Source organism: Eschrichtius robustus, chromosome 3 (assembly GCF_028021215.1).
Source record: "Eschrichtius robustus isolate mEscRob2 chromosome 3, mEscRob2.pri, whole genome shotgun sequence".
NCBI lineage: Eukaryota > Metazoa > Chordata > Mammalia > Artiodactyla > Eschrichtiidae > Eschrichtius > Eschrichtius robustus.
This window is the reverse complement of record NC_090826.1, coordinates 67,688,136-67,704,392: the sequence shown is the minus strand read 5'-3', so window position 1 is coordinate 67,704,392 and position 16,257 is coordinate 67,688,136. Positions and strand designations below refer to the sequence as shown.

Below are 16,257 nucleotides of genomic sequence, written 5' to 3'. Positions count from 1 at the left end.
ACTATGCATTACACTAATAACTGCAGATGTCATTTATTTAACCACCCATGGGATATGAGTCCTTTATTCATATTATTTCTAACCTTAATTAATCTTGCAAGTCGGTTAACTCCAGCCCCATTTTACAGATGAGGATACTCCAGAGAAGTTAAGAAACTTGCCAGGATTCAAACCCTGGTCTTTGTGACTTCAAAGCCAGCCTTTGGGGACTTCCCTGGTGGTCCAGTGGTTAAGAATCCGTGCTTCCACTTCAGGGGGCATGGGTTTGATCCCTGGTCAGGGAACTAAGATCCCACATGCTGTGTGGTGTGGCCAAAAAAAAAAAAAAAGCCAGCCTTTGGCCCATGATACCACACTAGGTTTTGCTGAATGTCATATTTATCATTGAGTGCCTTGTAGTATTTCCCTAGCATGGGGTTCCTTTGAATATGTTAGAAATTGAGCAGGGTTTTTGAATGATACAGGCATGAACAAATGTATGGAACCAGCAGCCCTACCCATCGTTCTTGGTGTCTGAGACCATCCTCAGGGAGGGAGAAAGGGGAAAGAAATCAAGGAAGAGATTTGCTTCCAAGTGAAAGCAAACTTGGAAGAAGTAAAGAGAGAAGAAAGAAATCAACATCAAGAGTCTATAAAATAGCTTCTGAAGGGCTTTTACAGCTGGTGAGAGGTTTGGCAACGCTTCTTCCAGCTGGGTTCAATTTTCTTAGTTCATCATTTCATAGGAGCTGCAACAGCTACCTTTAAAAAATGTCTCTGGATCACAGGAATTTTTCTCTTGTCATAAATCTGATATAATAAAAGAATCAAGATAAGAAAGTAGCACAGCACATGTGGTTGCTATAGCATTAATAATACTTCTGGCCAGTGCAGGGGGCAATACCATCCAAATAATAATAATAACAGCCATGCCTGATTAGTGCTTTCTCTCTGCTGGGCACTGTATTGCATGCTTTAATTACCTTTTCTCCCTCAATCTTCACAACATACCTAGGAGGTACGTAATATGAGATTCAGTTTTCCAATGTCATAACTGAGGAACTGAGAGTTTCTGTAACTTGTGCAAGGCCAAGAGCTGGTTAAAGGCCTACAACCATGATCAGTTTGCCTCTGAGTTTTTAATCACTGGCCTTGTTTTCCTCTGTTGATAAATGGTGCTGTTTTCACTTGTCTGGCCATGTTCATCTTTTTCTCTTTATGTCTCCAATCCAGTATGTGATTAGGGTGTTGGTTTAAATCTATATTTCATTCAGTGAATATTTATTGAGCATCTACTACATGCCAGACAGTGTTCTAGGAGTTTGGCATATTAGTGGTAAAGAAACCACTCAAAATACTTTCCCTCATGGAACTTTTGCTTTAAACATTGCATATTCTTTCTGAAATTTGCATTATTTGAAGAATTCTAATTTACCTTATGAGAGTGTGGAACAACAAAAACAAAAAAATCAAAATCTGATGTGTAATTTAAGAGTTAAACTTTGAATCAAGAGACCTAACACTTAAAAGGAAAACAAAGCATGTTTAGGGCAATGTAAAGACTAGAATTCTTTTCTTTTTTTTTTGGTTGCATGGCTTGTGGGATTTTAGTTCCCCGAACAGGGATCGAACCTGGGCCCCTGGCAGTGAGAACACGGAGTCCTAACCACTGGACTGCCAGGGAATTCCTGTAGAATACTTAAAAGATGTAACCTAGGATTAACTGCAAAGATGCGAAAAAAGGTTTTCAAGGTGAAAGATGTTTTTTGGCTTTGTTTTTGCTGCCTCCCCCCCCCCCCCATATATGGACTTATGGGCTCCAAGTTAGGTGCTAGAAATAAAATATTGAAGACAACAGTAAAGTGATACAAAAGAAAGTAGACAGTGAAATTATAAAGACAGTAGAATTACAGTTGAAAGATACTAGAATCATAAAGAAGTAGAATTATAAAATAGGGTAATAACTGTCATGATAGGAATCAAAAGGGGTGCTGGAGATCTCATAGGTACAGGCATCTGTCCCAGACAGAGTGGATTCCCAGAGGAAGCCATCTCGAGTGTGACAGCCCAGCCAGGTCAACGCAGTGGCGAAGACGATCAGGACAGCAGGGAGAGGGAAAAGCTCGGGCAACAGCCCCTAGCTCAAGAGAATGCAGTCTGTGAGCAACTACAAGTAGGAGAAAATAAGTTGAGCCAACTGAAGTTTCCTATGTTTTTTCTCTTCTCTTCTCTTCTCTTCCCAGTTTTAAAGCAGAGCTATCATTTCACAGAACATGGAGTAGAGCAGTGCCATTATGGAATTGTCTACCCATACAATTTTAGGAAATTAATTAATTGATATTGTTAATAACAAATTTCAGTGTTTTAGAAATTCAGATGGAATTGATGAAATGAAAACGCAATCAGAAGCTACAGTCATCCAACATTGCTAACAGAGCCAAGAGGATTGCACCCGAGGCTTTAAGATCTTCTGAGAGAGAGAGGGTTTAGTTGGAAATTACTACTGAATTCAGTTGTAAGGGATCATATAATCTTTTGGGACTTCTGTCAGAATGAATTTATCATGAACATATGAACTCTAAAGCCGTGGTAGAAAAACTAAAAATAAACATTATCAAGTATGTATCAAATGATGGCCATGTCTGTATTCACATTTTTAAGCAGAAGTTTCAGGATAGAAGAAAAATCACATTTCCCATTGCATAACAATCTCAGTATTTTCAAACTAGATTTTCAGGTAAGAAACAAGATTCTTGGGACTTCCCTGGTGGTCCAGTGCATAAGACTCTGCGCTCCCAATGCAGGGGGCCCAGGTTTGATCCCTGGTCGGGGAACTAGATCCCGCATGCATGCTGCAATTAAGAGCTGGCATGCCGCAACTAAGAAGCAACTAAATTGGGAGATTGGGATTGACATACATACACTATTGATACGATGTATAAAATAATTAACTAATGAGAACCTACTGTATAGCACTGGGAACTCGACTTAATGCTCTGGGTGACCTAAGTGGGAAGGAAATCCAAAAAAGAGGAGATATATGTATACATATTGCTGATTCACTCTGCTGTACAGTAGAAACTAACAATATTGTGAAGCAACTATACTCCAATAAAATATTTTTAAAATAAATAAATTAATTAAAAAAAAAAAAGAAACAACTAAGAAGTCCCCATGCCGCAACTAAAAATCCCGCATGCTGCAACTAAGACCCGGCTCAGCCAAAATAAATAAATGGATAATAAAATAAATAAATAAATATTTAAAAAAAGAAACAAGATTCTTAAAAAAAATCCATTGCTTCTTTTTTTCTTCCTTGATCCTGAATTTGACAGCAATTGTAGAAATTGTTTGAAGCAATACTTAGTATTTTCTGAGAAATCTCTCAAGGTTGCTGACACCTTCAAGTAACCTGTGGATTGGCAACAGTTAGAGGCCAGACCACAGGGGAAAGAAAGCATGAATTTTTGAAAGCCTGAGTTTAAAACACTACTGAAAAGCTACTTATCCAATCCAAATGAATGAAGTCTAAACAAGGTCTTGTTACCACTAAACTTATTAGAACTAACTCATTCAACGCAACTCATAACTTAATGCATTAATTCAAAAATATTGATATTTTAAAGCACTCTGTGTACCTGGTACTGTTCTGGCTGCACAGCCCCTGCTAAGCTGGTTGCTGAAGAGAACAGCTACAACTTATGCACACCCAGCTTTCTTTTCTACAGACATCCTTTTAAATTCAGGGTTGTTTTGCTACTTCATATAGAAGATCTGAAGGCCAGAAATCAACGTCTTCATTAATATTTGAGTACCTCAAATTAACTAGAAATCTCAGAACAACTGCTTGAAAAGAAACTGATGAATGAGTAGATTTTTAAGTTTATTTGATACTGTGTGCAATTAAATTCCTAAATTTGGGAGGGGGCAATCAACAAGAAATTAGAATGGTTAATACAAAATTTCTTTTATTTCCTCACGCCTTCCCTGGCTGTTCAGCATTTGATTCAGTCTTTTCTGTCCACCTATTTCTGTTTCCAATCCTGAACTTGGTAATGACTAGGACTCCTCACTCAGTGATTTCAAATGTCTGATTACTTCCTTGAATGCATGGAGTAAACTCCACAGATTGTCCAGAGCGTTTGGACTTCATTCAGTCCCACAGGAGTTACCGTGGAGAAGGCAGAGGCAATTTGCTCCATCTTGCAGCCCTTTGTGCCTCCTTCTATCATCATAATGGTCAGATGCTTTGAGGCCACTCGTTTATCCCCTCTCTCCCCCTTTCCACCTGAGCTCCTTCAGAGCAGGGGCATGTCTGCATATCTGTCTATGCCTCACCTGCTAGGTCAGGGTAAACGAGGTGGAGGCACCACCCTTGGGACTGAGGCTTCCAGAGGCTGGCTAGGTGAGAGGCAGGATGAGAGGGGAGCCAGTCACAGCAGATGAGACAACAGCATGTGCTGAGTCTGAAGGGTGGTGCAGGGCAGACCGGAGACGGAAGAGTAATGTCAGAGTGAGACACAAAGTGGGTGAGGCAAGAGTCAGGTTGTACAGTTGAGGATCTATCTGAGAAAGGATAGCAAAGCTCTTGTCTTTACCCGAAATCAGCCAAGTTAGCTATAACACCTGGCACATCCAAGGCACTAAATAATTTTAATACCTACCTAACAGGGTTGAGTGATTAAAAGTGGTAAAGATTAAAAGAGGTAAGGAGCTGGCATAGCATTTGATCTAGTATGTTAGTCCTTCTCCATTTCTCCTAGAATTAGATTTCTCAGTCAACAACGTCTTGTCATTCCCATTACTATGGCTTTATCGATATCTTTCCCGACTGTTTTGAGAGGGAGGCTAACTCTTTTCTTGGCTGCAAGTCTGGCTCGATCCCTTGTTATTAACTGAGTGGACTCTGTGAGACGGGACCTATTTCAAAGCTCAGCACCCTCATTTACTGGCTCTGGCATTTATGGTATGTTCCTGAACATCTCTGAACCTGTTCCTTTCATTAAACTTTAAGGACGATTGTGAGACTTGGATATAAAGTGGATAAAGGTCCTGGAATATTAAAAGTACTTACTGAAATGTAGCTATTATGAAGCACAGACACTTTCTACTCAAACTACTTTGGACAGAATTGGTAGCAAATGTATTTCCCAATACCTTTTTAAACCACGAAAATGGAATTTTTTTTAAACCTTGTAGTGGTTATTGCAGGTTGGTTTATTTAACATTTGTCCTAACTCTTTTCCTTTGCTTTCCTCTACATCAGAGGCTGGGAAGCTAAATAATTCATTTCCTAGCCTCCCTTGAAGGCAGGGGGAAACCTGTGACCTAGTTCTGACTGATGAGACCTAAGTGTGAGTCAATGAGGGAGAGAGAGGGGATTTATGGGAAAGCTCTTGCTTTCTTAGCAAAGGGTAATAGATATGGTTACCCAGCCTTTTGCCCTAACCTCTTTGTCCTATTTGGAATTCTGGATTTGATGACTACAGCAGCAGCCGCCATTTTGCTACAATGAAGAAACATGTCAAAGAGGGTGGAACAGAAAGATAGAAGGAGCATGGTTCCTTGATGACATCATTAAGTCACTGTACGAGCCTTAGATGATCCATCTCTGTACTTATTTTTACACAAGTCAAATAAACCTGTTTATAGCTATTCAGCTATTCTGTTACTTGTAATCAAACATATCGTTAACAGGTACAAACCTTATATTTTTGATTATAACTGACTACTGTGCAGTAGTTAAATGGAACTATGTCCTCATATCTGTAAAATGTATAGGACTCTCTGCCATGAAAATAAATGGTTCCAAATATATCTATAAGTTTTTACTAAATTTATTAATTTATTTACTCAGTGAGTTATTTTGAAACAACTATTTGTGGAAAGAATAATTGGAAATTCAGTGGACTCTGCTGTCTCTTTGCTTTAGCTAATCACAATCCTTAGTACATTAGTACATTAGTTTTCTTTTCCATCCTCTTTTCTTTCAACTTTGCCATGAATGCTGTCCAAATAAGAAATCAAAATAATTAAATTGGTAAAATGTATGTTACATCTCATATGCAGGCGATTTATGAGTGCTATTCTTCCTCAAGCACTTTTTTGGTTACTCCCACGTTTGCGGTTGGTTCCAGATGGTTGTAGCTTCTGCCCCATGGAGAAGTAAAACCCTGTGACACCCACAGTCACCATCCCAGCTTAGGTCCTTATCAAATCCCTTCCAGATGCTTTCTCCATTCAATGTTTTACACACAGCTACGAGCTTATATTTCCAGTTGTGTCATTCCCTTGCTCAGAGCCTTTAAAGCTCACCCCTGCCCATAGAATAACCTTTCCTCCTTAGCTGAGCACTTCAGGGCCTTCCTCATTTTGATCTCAGCACATCTGTCCCCCTTCCTTTCTTTTTTTATTTTTTATTTTTAAAGGAACTCCTTTATTTATTTATTTATTTATTTATTTATTTATTTATTTATTTATTTATTTATGGCTGTGTTGGGTCTTCGTTTCTGTGCGAGGGCTTTCTCTAGTTGTGGCGAGTGGGGGCCGCTCTTCATCGCGGTGCGCGGGCCTCTCTTGTTGCGGAGTACAGGCTCCAGACACGCAGGCTCAGTAGTTGTGGCTCACGGGCCTAGTTGCTCCGCAGCATGTGGGATCTTCCCAGACCAGGGCTCGAACCCATGTCCCCTGCATTGGCAGGCAGATTCTCAACCACTGCGCCAGCAGGGAAGCCCCCCCTTCCTTTCTAATTCTCACTACTTCGTCATATACCCTCCCCGCCTTGTGTCTGTTCATGTCTGCTTATAATGCCCTTCCTTTCCATTTCTCGGTTCTCTTCCCCAACCCACAAGCGCCAATATTTCTAGGAAAGCCTTTCTTCATCTTTCCAGGAGTAAGTCACTTCCCTGCCCCTGACTCTTCCTGGCCTATTACACCTCTGTGTGTGACACGTACCCCTTCCTGTGCTATATTCAAGTTATTTATGTTTACGTTATTGCCTGCACACAAACTCCACGAAGGCAGATCTACCTCCATATCATCTCTCTATTCCCTACAGTGCCTGATGTGGCCCCTTTGTTTGACATGCAATAGGCCCTCGATAAAACTGAATGGATGACTGTAGAAGGACTGTCATAATGGGGAAGATGAATGATAAAACTCCAAGTAGATAAGGATAGGGTTTTGCCTGAAGCAGAACTGCAGCCATGGTTTTACATTTGATTTGTAGAACTGAGCAAGATCAGAAATGATGGGTAGTGTAGATAAACAAGAATACAAGGTCCAATAACTGGCCATTCCCAGTAAAATTTTCTTCTTGTAATGTGTGCTCAGATTAATCAATTTTATGAATTATCTTAATTATTTTACATCTGTTATCTAGTAAAATTACTTTTTGAAAACCTTCTCAGTGTAATGCACCAACAGAATTAATTTTCTCATTTATTCTTTCCAGAGAAACATAAATGAAGCGATTACAGCTGAATAGAGGTGCTTATCAAATGATAAATGCCTGGATAAAGCAGTAATGGGCTTTCTCTTCAAGATCCAGAGTGCATAAGTGCCATGTTTCAATGAAGGGACAACATAGCAATCACAGGTGCTGCCTCTGGGGTCAGCGCTCTGCATCTGGGCCAAGGCTCTACTGCTCTAATGGGATCCTGAGCCAGCTACACTTTGGTGTGCTTTAGCTTTCTCATTTACAAAATGGAGATGATAATAATATCAGACTCATGGAGATCTGGTGAGGATTAAGGACCTACCACATGTGAAGCACTTTGAATAGTACCAAGCACATATTAAGCACTTATAAATTGTTAGCTATTGTTTTTGACACCATCTATTCATAATATATTCTTGTATTTTCCTCACTGGTAAGTCTTAAATGCCTGTTCTTTTTCTTTTCTTTTGTCTTCTTCTCTTTTATTTTTGGTCACTTAATTTAGTTATAGTGTCTCTATTTAAAAATATTGATCAATTCCAATTAGTTTTGTCTGAAACAGAAAGAATTTAGTCCAAGAACTTTACAAAAAATATTATTTTCTTACTCATGTTCCTGATAAGTCTCAGTATAAAATATTAAAATAAATTAAGATCTAATTCTGGAAGTGTGGAATGTTCACTGACACTATTTTTTTTTTAATTTAATCAATCTATTTATTTTTGGCTGTGTTGGGTCTTCGTTGCTGTGCACAGGCTTTCTCTAGTTGTGGAGAGCAGGGCCTACTTTTCGTTGTGGTGTGTGGGCTTATTGCGGTGGTCTCTCTCGTTGTGGAGCATGGGCTCTAGGCGCATGGCTTCAGTAGATGTGGCACGCAGGCTCAGTAGTTGTGGCTCGTGGGCTTAGTTGCTCCACGGCATGTGGGATCTTCCTGGACCAGGGCTCGAACCTGTGTCCCCTGCATTGGCAGGTGGATTCTTAACCACTGAGCCGCCAGGGAAGCCCTTGCTGACACTATTATCATAATTATTGTTCTGATCAGAGAGCTTCTCCTGGAGAAGTGACCAGCTGAAAATGTGTGTGTGTGTGTGTGTGTGTGTGTGTGTGTGTGTGTGTGTACATTTTCCTGTCAGGAACTGAAGAATTGAAACAAGAGTTTACAGTAAGCTGTTAGTGTGACATGACATTCAGCTACCAACTATCTACTAATCTGCTTTATTTTACTTAAAAAAAAATTATAAATAAAGACAAACTATTGTAGAAGGCAGCCCCAGGCCTTAAACTAAAGTATTCTTAGGTAGACTTGTCAATAATAGCTCTTGGAATTGGGATTTTCTTAATGTGTATTTTCCACGTGTTCACTTGAATATTATCTTGATTTTATCCATACTACTTATTTCATGGTTATCATGTAAGGACCCTAGTTTATACTTTAGCTGATTAAAGAGTAGTGTGTAGAGCTTTCTGAACTCTATTTCACGGGTATTTGTAATAATAAAATCAGCAGAAAAATATCTTATATCCTTTTGGGGATGGACCATGTTCATTCTTTAAGTTCGTCCTCATTTTTCCTGTAAACATCTGTATGAAACATCACAATGAGTATATTGCACTTGTTGGCGTGAGAGCTCTTCTCATCAGGCACCGGCAATAGGTTTGCCATGTAGTTGGCATTAATTTCCCACTTTGAAAGGAGCTGCATTCTCTGAGCCATTTGGTTTGCTCTCTGACGGTGGAGTATGGATAGGTCTGATACTGAGTGAGCTTTGGGTATGGAAAAGTTGTGTCAGGGTGCTTGCTTGTTACTAAGAACGACAGAGTTAGCTATAAATACAGTATCTGCTTGTTCTCCCTTTTGTTTTGATGCTGTTTAGGAACCAGCATAATTTGCCCCGGAATGTGGATGTTACTTTGCTACAAGTAGGTTGTCACTTTACGAGCAAATAGTGATCTCTCAGTGCTTTTATTTTCCTTTCTATATATAAAAGATCCGAGAATGAAGCTGGTATCATAATCGTATTTTAGTTTTTAGAGCCCACAATAATGACAGTTATGAAAGTAATCAGATTCACTTTTCAATTCAGTTCTGGATATTTTAAAGCCAGGATACAAAGGTCTGTGTCACTAGGTAAATTAAATGGGTCCCACTGACTAACCCACAGAGATGATACTCTCCTAAAGTAGGCCATGGTACTTTTTCTAGGGCAGCACTGTCTTGCCAGCTTTGCACACAGTAGGATTTGATAAATGTCTGTTGCCCAGACAGTGCGATTCCTTATAAGCTGCTCTTAAGTCAAGCCAAAAACGGATATTTCTCATGTTTCTTTGGGGTGCTTCACATTGAGGCATTATCAGTATTAGGTTTGATGCCAGAAAGTACTGTCAACTAGATTTAAAATACTTTGAATTAAAAAAATTATTTATTTATTTATTTATTTTTACAGTGGGTCCTTGTTGGTTATCTATTTTATTTTTTTAATGTATTTTTTCCTTTGTCTTTTAAAAAAATATTTATTTATTTATTTATTTATTTAGGCTGCACCAGGTCTTAGTTGCAGCACGTGGGATCTTCAGTTGTGGTATGCATGTGGGATCTAGTTCCCTGACCAGGGATCAAACCTGGGCCCCCTGCATTGGGAGCGCAGGGTCTTATGCTCTGGACCACCAGGGAAGTTGCATGGTTATCTATTTTAAATATAGCAGTGTGTGCACATCAATCCAAAACTTTCAATCTATCCCTCCCGCCCACTCCCCCCGGTAACCGTAAGTTCATTCTCTAAGTCTGTGAGTCTGTTCTGTTTTGAAAATAATTTCATCTGTATGAAAAAGTACTTTGAATTTAAAACAATTCAGAGGGCCATATATCCAGGTGCACGTATATACCATCATCACCCAAGCAAATATCTTACAGAATACCCCCATAGCCTTTCCCATTTATTAACCTTTGAAAACTCCTCCCTGACTATTTTCTATCTTAGTTACTAAATCCACCAAATAGGAATTAGTGGGGGCTTTTGGTTACGTAACAATGAATGCTTAAACAGCATATAATCAGTGATGGTATATAAAGGAAATATAGCTTCATTATGTTACATATTACAAATTTATCAACCTCAAGCATTGGGATGCAGTAACAGAATTTTCCTCCTAGTAATTTTACGAGAATGGGTTTGTCTGAGTAAACTGTTATCAGGTATTTTCATTGCCTTTCTTCTGTTTATGTGGGCTGCTGAATTTACAGAGGGCTTGTGTTGTTTAGATTTCTTTCCTACCACCCCATGCAGTGATGCTAGTGGAGATGGTGATAATTAACCAATGGCTGTGCACTAGGAGTTTAGGGATAAGTGTACTTGTATTTAAAATCTTAGTGTTGATGCCTATGAAAATTGAAGTTAATTAAGAAATGATTATTCAGCAGTTCTGTCTAAATTAACTTTTAATATTCCTGTTTATTTTCCCTCTGGTTAGGAGTGCCTGGTGGGATGGGAATTACATAGTTTCAGTGGTAAATTTGAAATACATCATGGGAGCATTCTCAAATTTGAAGGAAGTCATACGGGCAAATTAAGCAAATGTAGTGCCAATGGGGTTATCTGGGGGCTCAGGGACAATGCCTGGTGAATCACTAATAGTGTGGTTTTGACAAGGATGTGTTTTCTATGCCAGGGGTTCCCCAGAACTGATGCCAATTTATGATGAAGTGTTCCCTAATCCATAACAAAATGACAAAAATAAGGCAAATGTTGGGAATTTTTCTTATAGTCAAACAGATTTGTTTAGAGACTTTATTTGGAGCTATGTTATTCCTAATTTTTTGTGCTAAAAATATCCCTTTCAAACAATGGCAATAATAGATTTTTTTCCTTTCTAATGCCCTCATTTAGTAAAATTTTTTAACATGTCAACTTGGGAAATGCAAATTAAAACAAGATACTACTACAGACCTACTAGAATGGCCAAAATCTGGAGCACTGACAACACCAAATGTGTTACTGGTGAGAATGCAAAATGGCACAGTCACTTTGGAAGACAGTTTGGCAGTTTCTTTCAAAACTACACATACTCTTACCAGCAAACATGCTCCTTGGTATTTATTGAAATGAACTGAAAACTTATGTCCACACAAAAATCTGTACACGGATATTTACAGCAGCTTTATTCATAATTGCAAAAACTTGGAAGCCACCAAGATGCCCTTCAGTAGGTGAATAGATAAACTGTGGTATATCCAGACAATGGAATGTTATTTAGTGTTCCAAAAAATGAGCTATCAAGCCATTGGAGGAAACCAAAATGAAAGAAGCCAATCTGAAAAGGCTATATAGATTCCAATTATACGACATTTTGGAAAAGGTAAAACTATGAAGACAGTAAAAAGATCAGTGGTTGTCAGGAGCCAGGCTGGGGGATGTGGATGGGTGAGGGATGAATAATCAGAGCACAGAGGTATTTAAGGGCAGTGAAAATACTCTATATGATATTGTAATGATGGATACATGTCACTGTACATTTGTCCAAAAGCATAGCATGTACCACACCAAGTGTGAACCCTAAGGTAAACTGTGAGCTTTGAGAGATTATGATGTGTCAATATAGGTTCATTAACTGTAACAAATATAACACTCTGGTGGAGGATGTTGATAATGGGGGAGGCCATGCCTGTGTAGGGGCAGGAAGAATACAAGAAATCTCTCTATCCTCCTTTCAGTTTTGCTGTGGGCCTAAAACCGCTCTAAAAAAATGAAGTCTTAAAAAAAAAAACCAACTTCATCTTAGCCCCATTAAAATTTTTTTCCTGATCTATTAATTACTGAAATAGGAAATCACTGGCCTATGTGGCCTTGTTATATGCTAAGATGGTTTATAATTAGTCCCTCACCTGCTTCCCTAGGAACATTGGTGTTGGTGAACAAGAAATAATCCTGTTTTAACATCTTTCACATTTCCTGGCTGAAGAGATCCAGTCAGTTAATCAGGGTATTAGTTAGTAGGCCTCTTCATACATCCTATGACTCTAGCTTACTTCTCATTTTTAAGTTATGCTTCTCTTGCTTCCTCCTATAAAAAGTCCAGAAGAAAAATGACCATCAGCTTACTTCACAGTCTAAAACTAAATGTGGACCTTCACTGATTGCCATCCACATTAGGTAGCGTTTGTTCAATGCACATGAGTGTGCAACCATTTCCCTGGTAAGCTGAGTGTTGTTCCAGCTGAGTGGAATATCCAATGGCACATGCATTTTGGAAAATAATAACATAAACACTACATCTTACCCTATTATTTTTCAAGCATTTAAAAAGACCCTTTTCTTAAAAATATAAACAAAACAGCATATATTTTTTAAAGAGTTCATCAAGCTTGTAAAGACTTGGCCTGTTTCAACTAATAGTATTTCTTTTTTTTTTCTTGGCCATGCTGCACGGCTTGTGGTATTAAGTTCCCTGACCAGGGATCGAACAAGGGCCCTCCACAGTGAGAGCACAAGAGTCTTAACCACTGGACCACCAGGGAATTCCCACTATTTCTTTAAAAAGGGTTCCACCTTGTGAAGATGACTAAAACAAAGACTAAATAAAATACAATAAAAATAAAAAATTATCTCTAAGCAGACACATTATTGGGGTTCTTATACAGTTTCACGAAGTCCAAGAGCTCCAAAATGTCATGAGACATAGCTTACTCAGTAAGACTAAATAAGTAGCTTTCCTAGTCCCAGGAATACTAAAACAAACTTCAAAGAAAAACTTCTGATAAACTTTGGGAACTCACAGCATCCTAATCTTTAATTAGGAGCAAAAGGCTGTAAAAGACATGATGAGCTATTACATCCAACCTACGGTAAGTTAAAAAACAACATACAAGCTTGTCTGAAAAGATTCTATGAAGTCCCTAACATACTAGCCTTGTGATTTCCTATCATTTAATTCGTACTTGCATGGATGACTGTATACAGACAAGTATTAGAAAAGAATAAAAGTGAAGCAGTCCATGTGATGGGAACCATGTCAATAAGATACAGTATTCAGGCAACAGCCTGTTTTCCTGGCTATTTTGATTAGGTTTTCTCTTCAAACTGGATTTGTTCTTCAGTCAAATCTGCCAATCGATACAGTTAATGTTGAAGTGAAAAAGAAAAAAGAATGGGTTGACATCTGTTACAATTCAACTACCATATTGACACATACCTATTATATAGCTTGATTACACGGGTGATAAAGAAGTCAAAGAAAACACTGGGACAATTTTCTAACTGATTAACAGACACTTTTAAAGAAAAAAAAGAGAATTGGGGGAAAAGTTTTTAAAATCTAAATTCTTCATTTTGGACTTCTTCAACAATCTATCTACGGGAGAAAAGGCAACAGAGTACCCTCCAAGAGCACGGATTTGTTAGTGGTAATTGTAGGTTCCAAAAATGGTCATTAGAGGTGGAAGGAAGAAAAAGGAGGAAATACGAAAATTACAAAATAATCTCAATCACTTATATGTCACAACATTCCTGGCACCATTCTAAGCACTAGATACCCACTTACTCCACACAATTACACTGAGGTAGGACCGATGATTATATCCACTGCATGGGTCGGGCATCTGAGTCGCTGACAAGATAAGTAACCTTCAGGAGGTCACACGGGTGGTAGGTGATGCAGCAGGAATCTGCACCAGGCACTGTGGCTACATGGTGCATCCGAACCACGACCTCTGCACTGCCATCGTCCGCCAGGCTACATGCATTCTCTCATTTCACCCATACAACATCATTATGTCGGTAACGTCATCTCCAAGTTATAGATAGAGACTGAGTCCTAGAGCACCATGAATTTATTAAATGGCAGTGGAGCTGAGATTCCAGGTGAAGGGTTTCAGACTCTAAATCCCTAGGGAAGAGGAGCACCGAGATAAAGTTTCTCACCTGGACTGAGAGGTATGTGGTCTCTGTGGTCTTTAAGAACCTCACACCAAGATCAATGATGAATCCTACACGTGGGCGGAGAGAGTCTGTTCTACTCACTACGGGGCTTTCCTGTGGTGCACGACATATATGTGAAGCCCCCCTGTACATTCTCCTTTACAACAGTCATCACACTTAATAACTCATTGTTTAATATCTGTTTCCCCATAGACTGCAAGCTCTGTTCATTTACTGGCAACGTACTGTGTACCAGAGAGGCACTGTTCTAGGAGTTTGAAGTGTGTCAGGAAATAAAATAAAGATCCTTACCTTTTGCTTATTTAGCATTGCACCCCTAGCACCTAGCAGAGGGTCTGGCACCCACTGGTTCTCAATAAATATTTACTGAATGAATAAATGAATCAATTAGGAGGGGCAGGTAGAAGCAAAAGAAAAAAAATTACAGAGAAAAGGAAATATTTGGGTTTAATCTATTAACTCCCAGATTTTTATTAAAATCTTAATATGTTTTTGATTAATCAGGATAACCATTTTAATCATTTAACTCATCTTTAAAAGCAGAAATGCTACCAAGTATATTTTAATTCCCAGAGCGACCTATGATCCAGGTTCTGAAGGAGGACATGTGCTTCAGGATACTGCACTCCCTCTTTTGTCAGGCTAAAATTTCCAGTGACATTTCCCAGAGCTTAGCCTGTGTTTGTGTTCACTGATTTTCAAAAGGTGACTTTCCAATGCAAGTCTTCTCCCAGTAATTAGAGGCATTTATCTTAAAGCTCATGGGGTTTAGCAGGGAGGTTACAGGCTGTCATCCGCATTGGTATTGACTCCCTCAATTAGAGGCAATGGCATTTCACCTCCATGCAAAATATTAGTAGATTAACAGTCCCCATTCTGCATTCATTTGGGAAATATCTTCTGCTTGTGATGATGAACGCGACAAGCAGGGAGTAATCAGAGACACTCTGGTAATACCTTTAAGCCTTGCAAACATCAGTTAAAACTCTGGCTCTGCAGCTTGCAGTTGAGCTTTGGTCTGTAGGGTAAATTTCTATTTTTATGACACGACACAGAAGTCAGCGTTGCTAATTTCCAGGAGAAACAACCAACAACCCCAACAAAAAAGAGCCAGAGAAACATCCACCCTGATTTTCTTGAATCTTTCATATCACTCAATGTCTCTTTTAGACCATAAATGGACTCTGGCATTGTGAACAACTTTCAGGTCAGACTTATAATTCTCTGACATGACAACATTGACTCAAAGGGCAAATTCTAATAAATATTTCTTTATAGTGCTAAAAAGACTGCAAAGAGATTATTATTCAAATGTTGTTGACTGTCTCTTTCAATCTAAGGGCATTTTAGGCTAATGAAGAGATTTTTAACACAGTAATCGTTAGGTCATAGGAGCGCTGTGGATGGGCTTCAGTAGATTTACCTAAAATTTATGGAAAGCATCTTATGTGCATTTTATTGGGATGGGCATGTATCACTTTCATCAGATTCTCCACAGCTTGTAGCCCCACTAGACAAGAATCTCTGGTCTCGTGAGAAGAGCTAAGGGCTGAAGGGAGGGTTATGCCGAGGTCTGCTACCACCACGGAGCACCCCGAGCTGCTTTGGGTTTTAGCGTCTTCTTCTGCAAAATGCCTCAGCTGGCCAACGATCCTCTGTCTCCTCTATTCCATAATTGAATCTCTGATGTGTGGGGATCATAAATTTAGCTGAGTTTTCACCTCCAGCTTCCTGTATTCTAATAACTATATTAACCAGTGATTCAGCTTCATCCTCCTTTGGCACATTCAGTATCATTAACCACAAAACAAACTATTTATGAGCAAAGTTAATATTTGCATTGTATCGATGGAGCAGAAAGATCGATGCCTTCCATTTTGAGACAATATCACTTCTTTATGACAAGTC

General features: G+C 39.0%; 1 protein-coding gene across 4 annotated transcripts in view; it reads right to left on the bottom strand.

Annotated features, from left to right (window-relative positions):
- The window catches only part of AK5 (adenylate kinase 5), a 243,579-nt gene that overhangs the window by 171,542 nt on the left and 55,780 nt on the right, over positions 1 to 16,257 (bottom strand). The window lies entirely within an intron of this gene.